Genomic DNA, 11,653 nt, shown 5'->3' with positions numbered 1-11,653 from the left:
TTGCACTAAAGGACATGATTTAGTGGTATAGTGGTGATTAATCAGTTGATGAATCTAAGATCAGCACATCCCTGAGTCCAGAGAGTTTTGGTCATGCTTTTCCTCTTGCATCCCTAAGTCAAGCTGAGGTCACATTTCAAAGCTGTAAGAGAACCTCAAAACTGTTTTTAAAGTGTGGAAGTTGGGGCAAGAATCCAGAACCATCCACTTCAAAGTGAAAAAAGAATATTCCACATTTCTCTCTTATTGCTTCCAAAGGTGTGTGGATGATCCTCCCATCATAGAATTGCAAGGTTGGAAAGGACCTACAAGATCATCCAGTCCAACCATCCTCCCATTACCACTGGTACCACAAGCCACTAAACCATATCTCATAGCTCCTCACCTCCAGATGCCTCTTAAACACTGCCAGGGATGGCAACTCCACCACCTCCCTGGGCAAGCCATTCCAGTGCCTAGAATGTTCTCTGTGAGATCCTTGGAACCTCAGTGAATGGTCATTCTAAGCATGAGATGCTGACTGATACCTAAAAAACGCATTGGAGCCTGTGGACCAATGGAAGGCAATGGTAATGCCTTCTTCTGGAAAAGAGGTGGCTCAGAGGAGACCTTACTGCTCTCTATAACCTCCTGAAGGGAGGAGCTGGGGGTTGGCTTCTTCTCTCGTGTCATTAGTGACAGGACTAGAGGGAGTGGTTTTGAGCTGCAGCAGGGGAGATTCAGGCTGGACATTAGGAAACATTACTTCTCAGAAAGGGTGGTCAGGCACTGGAATAGACTGCCCAGGGAGGTGGTGGAGTCACCGATCCTAGGAGTGTTAAAGGAGCAACTGGATGTTGTGTTGAGGGACATGGTTTAGTGGGAGTTATTGGTAATAGGTGAACGGTTGGACTGGATGATCTTTTAGGTCTTTTCTAACCTTGGTGATTCTGTAATTCTAGGACAGAAGCATGCTTATAAAAGTATCCATGAAGACTTAGTTTAGAAAGTTTAGAAGGTTAATTACCCTTTCTGAAGACTCGTAACATCTCAAGAAGATCTCAGCCTTTGGAGAGAGATGTTGCTCCTTTGGCAGCTAACCCTTAAAAATGAGGGTGTGATGGGGTGGACCTGGACTCCACCCCTTCCAGGCACTCTTGTGCATTGCTTGCAGCTGAGCTCCGTGGGTCAGTCACACACACCTAGTGCTCAGTCATTGTCACAGGCCATGACCTAGCAATTCCCAAACAGAGCCTAACCAGAAAAACTTATAAAATTCCTCACAGTTGTGAAAAATAATAAAATTAGATCCAAGGTTTTTAATTTGGACCTGTCTTCAGATTTTAAAGAATGCCTTTAGAAATCAAACTTGAAGTATATGATTAAATCAGAAATACATTCCAATGACTGAGGTCAAAATCTGACCCATAATTTTGCCATGTCCAACACATTTAAGTTTTTATCACAGTGTGAGCTCTGTGCTGCTAACACCAGCAATATCAAGAGATGCTGCCTTAGTGGTGGTCAGCCCTTAAATGAGGTCTAGAGGAGGTGGAGTCAAGCTCCACCCCTTCCGGGAGCACAGCTAAATTACTCTCACCTGTGCTCCCACAGCTGACCCAACACTTGCCTCGGGTGATTAATCAGAGGTTCAGGCTGTGATTACCAATTTCCCATACAATGTCCCACATCACAAATCCATTCTCTTCTCTCAAGTCCTGGAATCACATCCTTTTCACCATATCTCTCTGGGGTACAAGGTCCTCTTTTTACTTCCATTGAAAATTTGTTGCAGAATATGTTTACAACTCCAAAACTTGTTAGTATTGCTTCATTTTAGACTGCAAAATTTGTTGCTGGAAATAAGTGAAAGCTCCACAGTAAATTTTTAGGAGAACACTGGTCATGATTTCACTTCTTTAAATGTGGTCTCACTCTATAGTAGTCATTGAATCAGCCAGAGCTGATGCATTCATGTTCCTCTATCAATTTGAAAAATGAATTTCTCTAGCAGTACCATTAATTTCACTGGTGATACATGCAGAATTAATTTGACTTTTTGAGTTGCTGTACACGGAATCGTTTTTATTTAGTCTGTAAAAACTGTTCAGGTGAAAAATACTGGAGTGTTTTATTAACTCTTTAAGAATTAGAATTTAAAGTACAAAGCATAAACCACTCCTAAACCTACTGTATTCCTGAAGCCAGAAAGTTACTGTACTTCAACTCGGTTTCCTTTGTCTACACAGAAATAAAGAGGACAAAAAGCAGCATTCCCAGTGAAAAGACATCTTCATACACTGCCTTTGTCAGCAATGGATCAAAGGTAACCTTAGATATAGGCACCTATTCTCTGCTTTGGCCAAGTATTTCTACCCAGTGAATCATGACAGCATGTATTGAAATTCAAGCATGTGGTAGAATTTCCTCAGTTTTCATTAAAATTCAGAGCATGCCTGTAGATGTGTGCTTTCAGATGTTTTGCTTATTGGAGGTGAGCATAAGTACATGCGTTTATACATTTACATACAGGACTGTTGTTCCGATAAAGTGAAGTGACTGAAAGCCGCTCATTTTCATGGCAGCAGTCTGCAACCCAGTGAGTCTTTATGTGTTGTAAACAAGCAGCTGTAGAGCTTATATCCCTTTCCAGATAGTCACAAAGGAAATAAGAAACTTCAGTTATTGTTCACCTATCAATCAGAGCATCTCTCGTCTCCAGCATTAACCTCATGTTACACAATCAGTCTGAAGTCGACTATACAAGACAGAACATACAGAATTTACAGCAGCATGTTACCATGTTGGAACAAAATGCTCTGTCTTTCTCTGTGCTTTTCTTCTTTTAGTTAGGCAAAATCAATCAATTAATCATGGGTTCAATGCATTGCTCTTAATAACACCATTACTTAATATTGCATAATTTCTTTTAAGCATTGGAGAAAGGGGAATTGAAGGATCTGTGCAACACATAGCTGAGTCTTGCTGATGGTCAGGTGATAAAGAGAGTAATATATATTAAAACATTAAAAAGACTGTGCTGTCATTACACAACTTGAAAAAAAACACATTTAAAGTAACTAACAGAAATGATGAATAAACTGTACCTGGGAAGGAACAGTAGTTTTCTACCAGGAAGTGATGTTCCAATTACTTAAAGTGCAGTGCCCAGAAGGGACTGAAACAGAGAAGTAAAAACTTGTACAGTAATTTTCTAAGTCCCCTCCACATTGTCACACTAGTTGAAGCTGTCTACTTTTGCACCTTTCATGAGAATGGATTGATAGAGCATCCTTCATCACAATTTACCTGTGCTGTGGACTTAGCCTAGATGAACAACTTAAGGCAAATGCTGAACTTTACTGCTGAGTTGTAAATAAGAAATGCTGGCTTTTAATCATTCCCTTATTCCTTATAAGTGTCTGCAGGGGTCTGACAGAGCAGCTGTTACACAATGCACACGTGTGGGTAACAGCAGACACTTTAGGAAGAACACAGACTGGAAGAAGTTATGTCTCATGTTGAGGAAGGAGACTGAATAACAAAACTGTTCACTGTAGTTATTTGCAGGCTTTTATTACAAACAATGCCTTGCGGGCTGGGAAGTAAGAAGTCTTGCCAACAGATTATTTTGAGCATATAAAATGATCTATGAAGTTTACAACTAAGAAGCCTTGACACACCCCAGTTTAAACTCCCATGCTCACTACTACTTAATGGAACCGCAGCTTTGTGGTTTACATACATGAGATGGGAAATGCATAGAAGTTACAGGCACATTTCATCCAGTTTCTGATTATGCCTGGCCTTTTCTTTATCCCAGAGGTCATAACAGCAGTGTTGAATCCTGCAAAGACTTACTCATATGTCATTAGCACTGTTGACTGACTCACATGAATAAGACATAAATAAAATTCTTCAGGGTCAGGCTCTTATTCTGCTCTATTTATGTGAGTCTGCTGTGACTCACATCTCCTAAATTCAAATAACATATAGCATATTGCATATAGCAATTTAAAGTTGTCTGCCAAATAGTTTCTCATGATTACTTTTGGGAATGGGAGGAAGTTTTCAGGAAGTTGCCTTTGCAGTGTTTGATACTGCATTGCTGCCTGATCACACAGCGCGTGGAGTAGATCAAAAAAGAGTCGTCCAGGAGATAAACAACTGTGATGTGTAACACGTACCTTCCTCTCTCCACTGCAGAAATAAAAGTAATCTTTCCCACTGTCCAGCCATGTCCATATTCACTTAAACAAAACTATTTAGAATATCTGAAAAAGGACTGCCTGGCAACACCCAGTAACAATAGAAAAACCAAACTGTTTAACCTGTGGTGAGGAAAAACTTGAATGACCCTTTTGAAGGCTAAAGACTTGGTCTGAAAAGATGAACTAAAGAACAAGCAATGCTCTAAACAATTCTGTCTAGGTGTTGTAAATCTTCCCATGCAGTTTCCTTACAGCTCTCTATTTGGAAAGGTGCTTCCATAATGCAATTTTATTTTTTTGCCATTTTGTCCATTCCTCAGTGGACACTGAGGCTCGTTGCTGTTCCCTTACAAGCAATCTTTTACACATGAAAGCCTGCTATCATGTCTCTCTTCAGTCTGCTAGACTAAACAAACCCAATTTCTTAATCAGTCATATTTTCTGAACCTTATTCTCCTCTTTGGACCTTATCCAGCTACTCTCCAGTGTTTAAAAAGCCCAGTAACAAGAACTATATGCAATGTTCCAGTTTAAGCCTTATAAGACTTAGTGAAGAGAAATAATAACCCTCTGAAACATAGAACAGTCCTGATGGCATACACTGGCATAAGTGGTCAATTTTTTCTTTCATTTAACCTTAGTTTCTCAGCAATGTCATATCACTGATTTGTATTCCATCCGTGGTTTTGTTATAGGCCTCAAGTCCTGTCAAGGTTTTTTGTTGCCTTGCCATTTATTTTCAGTTTGTATTTGATTTCTTGCTCCTTGGTACAGGAGCGGGCCTTTGCTATGATGAGTTTCACCTTAGTTACTTTGCTTACAAGACTACTGGTTGGGCAGAGCTCTTTGAATCAGAGCTTGATTTTAGCCAGTTTTACCAATATATATGAAAAATGAGAATCTGATAGACCTACCTAGAGTAAGCCAAAAGAGCTTATTTTTCTGAAAATTATCATCAGTATTATTTTATCTACAACAAAAGTATCTAAGAATGTTCTCTAAATACTTGTAAAGCGTTGTATTATTCAATCGTGGGGATGAAAGATGAAGCTGTTAGTATTAGTAAGAGTTTCAAAAAGAGCCAGTGCAAGCTTTGCATCCCCACAAACCAGCCTAAGCTAAATCAGCCGAATCTGTTAAGTTTCATTTTCTGCAGGGGTGAAAGTATCCAAACTTGAAGGCTTTTCAGTAAATACTGACCAAAAGAACGCTTTTGGAGGCATCAAGCCAAGGCAGATACTGGAATGTATTTTGAGTATCTATATCTGCAAGTGCACATTATCCTATGTCTTGGCAAAGCATCTGAAGTAAAATATACATCCTATGGCAGTGCCTATTAACTGCAGTTTTTGTACCACAGCTGGTGCATGTCTTGCTCGCTCAGTGTCTGTGGAGCTAGCAGGAGACCATCTGCACTGTCCCTTTAGACAAATACTAAATCTTGCTTTTCAGTTCTGTCCCTGGTGGCTGGATGAGATACTAATTGAAATTTTCTCTTAAGGGCTTCTACTTGCCTGAAACTTCCCTTCACAGAATGGTGCCAGGTGTACTTGAGAGCTGATGCATCAAAATAGAGATACTCTTATAGGTAACCTAAAGTTGCTTGCATATGTATACATCTAATATTCTTGCTCATGTTCTTAGGCATGTACTGATTTTAAAAAACAAACAAAAAAAAAAAACCAGTCTTGATCTGAAGTTTCTTAGACATTTTTATTTCTAAATTTTTGCTTTTCTCTCTCATCACTGAATTTTCTTATCAAGATAAAGCCGTAGGCACTGTGTGAATTCCATCATACATATTTGCCCCTTTCTATGAACATACTCTATGAGCTAAGAATGCCAGCAAACCAAACTCTAGCTTTGTGGTTCTGAACAGCTTCTTACTGTGCTAAGGAATGTTATTTAACATACAGCTCCAACAAAACCAGAGCTGCTAGAACATATTTCAGAATGCAAATGAAAGCCAGAAACCAGGACTAAAGTACAGCTTTCTGTTCAATGACACAGATAAAACATGTACATATTGTGTTTAGTAAAGTATATATCCCCAAGGAGATATAAAGAGAGTATTCCTGCTTTTAGTTAAAAATGGATAAAAAGATTAAAATCGGGAAGATATTTAGTTTCTGGGATTAATAAATCAGCATGTAGCTTTTCAGTTCACCACATACTAGAAGCAGTCTGTCTACCGCTGAGCAAATTAGTCTGTGTTGCTTTGCATTTGACAAGATACTTATTTCTGAGCCAGCAGTACTCTGTAAGAATGATCAACCTATGAATAAATATGAAGTCATGTTTAATCAGAGCTTTTGGAAGACAGAAACTAAGAAGGCATTGGAATGTGTGATTGGCATGAAAAAGTAGGCATTTGCCTTTGTGCTTTCATTTTTTTCTTTGGTAGAAGACATTATTTGAGGCTGGGTCAAAGGGAAAAAAAACACACAAACACTGCTGCCTGTAATGTGCTAAGGAAGGGCCTGTTTGTGGAGGAATTCTTTGACCCTCTTAAGTCTCCAGATTTTGGAAGCAATTGGCTAAGTATCTGAACTTAAACTGGAGACAGGGAATTCTGTATGCCTTTTTGCACCTTAACTTGCATGGCCATAAAGTTGTGAAAGCACATTAGCCTTAATGAGTTGACTTAGTTACAATGTGCTCTTAGGTGGATGTTTCTGTACCAGTTTCAACCCTGATTTTGAGTCCTATCCCTGAAGAACTCACTGCTGTTGGCTGCTTCGCTGTCTGAATATTCTGTATGTATGCTGCGTCGTCAATCAATATGATTGAATGTATTAATAGGTTAATGGGGAGTACATAACTAAATATGTACAGTTGAAGTATAGAAAGTATGTACATAAAGGCTTTTAATTAGTATACCACTTGTAACTGTGAAAAGAAAATTTTGACAGTATTTACAGTGCACTTACAGAGGAAATGCTAACTTATTTGTGGTAATTAGTCTGCTTTTAGATCCCATGGGCTTATTACTTTCTTTCTGTAAATTATACTTTAAGAACATTAGCTTGCAGCTTTTTCATCTTGCAAGGTTGTTAGCAGCACCAAGAATATTTTCATTCATTTCTTTCTCACAGTTAAAACATATTCATAACTGCAAAACTCTTCAATTACCATTGTTATTTCTACAGTAGTAAGCTTGGAATGTCAGTTTTGTACTTAGTTCTTTGTCTTCTCAGTTTGTGTAATTCTGCATCGGCACTTAAAGTTATCTATTGGCAAAGAGACCATAAAGGTTGTTACATGAAAATGAATAACAGTAAATTCATGTTGGTAGTAAGAAAATCTGAGCCTGAGTAGGCAAAAGAAGACTCCTGAGATCACCTGGTGGCAGGGCAAAGTACAGATAGTCTGCACTTCTGGCTGCTGCCATTCACTTGTATGGCCTAGTGTGAAAAGGCAGGTCACATCAATACCTTGGACTGCCCGCTTCTTCAGTGAGAACCTTAGTACAAACTTTAGATCCATCACAAAGTACATATAGCATGTCAAATGCAAGAAGCTTTTATAAATTAAGAGGTTACTAAAATAGTATCTGTCAAATTACAGATCACTTCCACAGATTCCACCAGGTGGTCAAAAGGCAACAAGAAAATGTGATTAGTTACACTAGATCTTTATGAAATAGTGTATCTACATGAAATAATAAAAAGTAACTGCATTTGGCACTGGAAAGGATGAGGAAGTCCGGCTGAACTGCATTAGCAAAATTGGAAACTTCTTCAATGGGCCCTATGAGACAGGGCCAAAAATTGATGGCCCAGTGTGGTTCCTGCAACATAGGAGGACTGAAGAGAACTCTCAGGACTAATTAGGAGAAAGTAGCTTTAAAAAAAATATATATATGTATATATATGTATGTATGTATGTATATATATATGTGTGTGTATATATATATTGTTATATATTATTATTATTATATTATTATTATATATTGTATATATATATGTATGTGTATATATATATATGTGTGTATGTACCAACTGTCAGGTGAGGTCCCGGATGATTGGAGGAAGGGTCATGTCACTCCCATTTACAAGAAGGGGAGCAGGGAGGACCCGGGTTACTACAGGCCGGTGAGTCTCACCTCTGTGCCTGGGAAGATTATGGAACAGATCCTCCTGGACAACATGCTTGATCACATAAAGAATGAGCATGTGATCTGAGACAGCCAGCATGGCTTCACCAGGGGAAGGTCATGCTTAACTAATCTTGTGGCCTTCTATGATGGAGTGACGGCGTTGGTGGATGAAGGGAAGGCGACCGATGTCATTTACCTGGACCTGAGCAAGGCCTTTGACATGGTCCCCCATCACATCCTCATCTCCAAATTGGAGGGAGGTGGATTTGATGGGTGGACAACTAGATGGATAAGCAATTGGTTGAAAGGCCGCAGACAGAGGGTAGTGGTCAATGGCTCAATGTCCAGGTGGAGGCCGGTAACGAGCGGTGTCCCTCAAGACACCTTCCCCTCTTTCAGAGCGCATGTGGCCGGGTCGCGCCGCACCGCTCCATGCTGTTAGAGAGGGGAGGTACTTTGTTCCTTCTCTCCCCGGGTTTGTTCCTGCTGTCACGGAGTGAGCTCTAGAGAGAACTCTGTGACATCATAGAACTATAGAATGGCTGTGGCTGTATTGGACCTCAAAGATCGTCCAGTTCCAGTGCCCCTGCCATGGGCAAGGTTGATACCTACTACATTAGGCTGCCTGTGGCTCCATCCAGCCTGGTCTTGGACATCTTCAGGGATGGATCATCCACAGCTTCTCTGGACAGTGTTCCAGTGCACAGGAGTAAGTAACTTTAAGTACTGGAAGGTTATAAGGAGGTCTCCCCCGAACCTTTTCTTCTCCAAGCTTTACAAAGCCTAGTTCCTTTAAACTTATTTCATAGGAGAGGTTCTGCAGTCCTCCGAGCATTTTCATGGCCCCCTCTGGACCTGCTCCAGCAGCTCCATGCCTTTCTTATGCTGGGGACCCCAGGACTAGATGCACTGGAGCATTAATCTAAAAAGACCAGAAAGTTAGCATCTATGGGTAGAATGAACCTTTCTGGCCTGTTGTAAGAGTAACAGAGTCATCTCTTTTCATGCAGTTTATATTCTGCTTTGCATTACATTCTCTTTCCAAGTTTTCAGTAAGCAAAGAATTTGTTCTTTGGTGCTTACTTTTGGCTGGAGTTGGAACTCATTACTGAAACTTTCAGCAAAGACTATGGCTGGATGTATGATATATAATGCAAAAATTTAGCCATTGGTGAGACCAAATGATCTGAACAGACTAATGCAGAACAGCGAATGGTGTTCAGTGGAGTCTCCGTTGAGACACTGTAAACCCATAAAATGCTGTAATGCTATGAACACACATTATCTTATGATGGGTATATCTGTAGCTGTTTGGTACACACGTACATTTATCATGTAAAGAAATACACGTGAAAAACATAACTGCTCTGAAAGATCTGTTTTGTAGCTACTTTCAGAGCTACATTGTTGATTTCTTCTGATCCATTTGTGCCTACAGTCATAGGCTTTATTTAATTTTCACAGCTATGAGTAAATGCACATGTTTTCTCAGGATCTGCAACCAAACAGAATGCATTCCCAAGAGCCCTTGAAACCCCAAGGGTTTCAAGTCTGAAACATCCAGATAAGTCCCCAGTCGTAAGAATGCTTAACCAAAATACTGTAAAGGTCATTTTACTAGGGAAAGAAGCAAAGTAAACACCTTCTGTGTACTGGAGATGCCTCACAGTCAGAGTTGGCATATGAAATGGTTTTAGGAAAGGAAACAAACATGCGCAGTATACGGTATTTAGAACGACAAGGCATTTTGTCTATCATTTCAAAGACTGGATCATCTCCATGTGGGAAAAAAAGAAAGAAGACAACAAAAAACATCCAAAGTAAAAAAAATAACCCTGCAGTTTTGCTTTAAAATTATTTTGGGAAAAAAAGCTACTTTGAAGTTTCTTCTCTTTGCATGAGAACAAATAAATACCCTGTTGTGTAGGTAGTCTGGAAATGATACAAGTACTGTATGTGCATTAGTGTGTGCTTATGGTTGCATGGTATAAATACATGTTAAAACGGTCTATGGACACTATTAGTGGAATGAATACTGTCAAATAGAGTGTTAAGCACAGTCTGCTTACTGAAACTTTCAGAATCCGTGCTGCTGAGAATGTGACCTAAAAAAGTTGCCTTTAGACTTTTATATAACCTCGTCTTGACCTGGCTGTGTTTCAGCTCAAGTTTTCAGCAGTCAGTAACTTACACTCTTTCATGTGAACAGCAGGGAAGACTTTAGACTGAGGGACAGCAAGAAGAGAAATTAATTATCTAAAGAAGGGAGGAGGAAAAAGGTTGAAATAAATGAGGAAAAAACACAACAGAATCACTGTGAAACTTAGTGACAATGACAGTAAGATTATTCTTATTGTTTGGTTTTACCCTAGGCCCCATAAAACTTTAATCCAGTCATGTGGGGAAAGAAAGTAGATTAACATAGAAGTTGCTCATACAAAAGAACATGCACTAGAACATATTTTCCTAGAAAAGTGTTTGGGATCAGCACTCAGGAGGTGCCAAATGGGAGCAAATATTTGTTTTTGAAAAGAATGGAGAAGGAAATGCAAAAGAATCCCTTTGAGATGGGAGGAGTATCACTTACAGTATGAGTACGTCATATCATATGAGTAGGAGAGTAGTTGTGTATTGCAATGACCAGAAGAACAAGCAGTTGCTGTGTTGCTGAAGTATAATAACTTCCAGTGGTCTTTTTTTTTCCTCCTTTTTCTGGGGGGTCATGTTTAGCATATGGTGCTATCCCTGTTAATTTGTTTGAGGGGTAAATGTAATTTTGACTTTTTAATTTTAGTTTTAAGCAAGACTGCAGTTTAATGAAGCCTCTCTCAGATGTTTGTTTTTTTTTTTTTTTTTTTTTTACCTGCAAAATAAGCACAGCTTTTTGTTTTGGCACAGTTTCAATCATTAATTGAGTTTTGTTGCTGGTATTATATTATCCTGCTCAATTTCCTAACATGTTTTTAAGTCAAGTTTATTGTTGCTAATAAGGGTTTGAAGTTAAATTTCAGAAGTTGGTATCCATTCAAGGGATATGGGAATGTGTAAGATGAGAGAAGATTATGAGTAAAATTCTTCAAAATGCTTGAAGTCCTTAGGCTCAGAAAGAGTTTGTGAAACTGCAACCTCCTGTTTTTTAACCTGATCCTTCTGGTATAAGAAAACTATCTTCAAAACATTGCCCTTCTTTGTCTTAAGTGGAATTTTGCAACGTTGATGATTTAATGTGACTTACAGATTTATCTATTAACTTGCAAAAGCATTTAGAAAGTAAAAGTCCAAGTATTCTTTGGAGATGGAAACTTTTGATCTGAAGCCCTACTAGATAGTTTTGGCAAATGTTTGAGTGTTCTATAGTGCCCCA

Source organism: Coturnix japonica, chromosome 5 (genome assembly GCF_001577835.2).
Source record: "Coturnix japonica isolate 7356 chromosome 5, Coturnix japonica 2.1, whole genome shotgun sequence".
Lineage (NCBI taxonomy): Eukaryota > Metazoa > Chordata > Aves > Galliformes > Phasianidae > Coturnix > Coturnix japonica.
This window is presented reverse-complemented; position numbering follows the sequence as displayed.